This window comes from Cyprinodon variegatus, unplaced genomic scaffold (genome assembly GCF_000732505.1).
Source record: "Cyprinodon variegatus isolate N-32 unplaced genomic scaffold, C_variegatus-1.0 Scaffold665, whole genome shotgun sequence".
Classification (NCBI taxonomy): domain Eukaryota; kingdom Metazoa; phylum Chordata; class Actinopteri; order Cyprinodontiformes; family Cyprinodontidae; genus Cyprinodon; species Cyprinodon variegatus.
In genome coordinates, this window is record NW_015151118.1 from 261443 (window position 1) to 262719 (window position 1277).

The following is a 1277-nucleotide window of genomic DNA, read 5'->3' on the forward strand; positions in this document are numbered from 1 at the left end:
GTTTTATTTACGCTAACAGCAACATGACCAACATGTCAGGCTAACAATCAACAAAACCGTGACCACGAAACCGTGGATTTTGTGAACCGTTCCGCCCCTAAAAGGTCACTTTAAGAAACATTTTCAGTTGGAAATATTCAGATAAAATAAGATAAAAGATAAAAAAGTTCTGCTCAGTCATTCCGTGGTCGTGGACGGCCGGCTAACGCTCACCCCTGCTGAGCTGCAGCAGGAAGCGTGAGAAGGAGACGCGTCCTCTGACTGCTGACCTCTGTATGTGAAAGCACGGAGGGGGGTGTGTGATGAAAGCTGCAGTAACTGTTTCACTGGTCTGTCTATCTCTGTGAGGTCCTGTCGTGTAGAGAGGATGTTCTGGTGTCCAACCGGCTTCTCCTCAGGTGCTTCATGATGCGTTCATGTTCACATTGATCTTAGAAAGGTTTTAAATCCCAGCTGAACTTGTTCAAAGTGACATTGAGGAGGTGCAGTCAGAGCCTGACAGCACCTCCTGGAGCCGATTCAGAAATGTTTTATTCCAGCTGCAGGGAGATCAGAGCACCATGATCCCTCCAGCTGCCAGAGCTGAGAAATAATCGCTAAAACAGCAAATAATCAAAACTGTGGTTCCGTCCTGATGATTGGCTGCTGGCAGATGAGCGAAGGCGCTGCTCTCCCATTGGTCAGCAGCGTTTTTCCCTCCCCTCCGTCCTCCAGTGCTGCCAGCGACCTCCACACTGCAAGAAATTAAATCTAAGTTAGTTTATTTTTCTTAAAATAGGAAAAAAAAACACTTTTTGCTTGAATTAAGCAGTGAAGTGATACACTTTGCCAATTGAATAAGGCAATTTACATTTAAAATAAGAAAAACAACTATAGTCTCTTATTTCAAGTGCATAATATCTAATTATTTTATACTTATTCTAAGAGTGAAACTGCTCATCCCATTGGCAGATTATCTTATTTACTTGCTCAAATTTAAGGGTAAATACACTTAATTTAAGAAATATTTACTCATTTTTAGATCATTTTTTACAGTGCAGGTCTCCATGAGTCCATGTTGGGTGGAAGACTTATACTAATGGAAAAGTCGCTCATATTCAGAATCCAAACTTCTGAAAGTTCTTTAAATCTGAAATGATTCCATCCTGTTCAATAAATGATCAGTGTTTTTAATTCAGAGTAATTTCCATGTGAATGTGCTTTACTGGAGGCATCCATGTTTGTCAAAGAACACTACTGCCACCTACTGGTTAGTGACGTCACTCAGTCAATGTCAG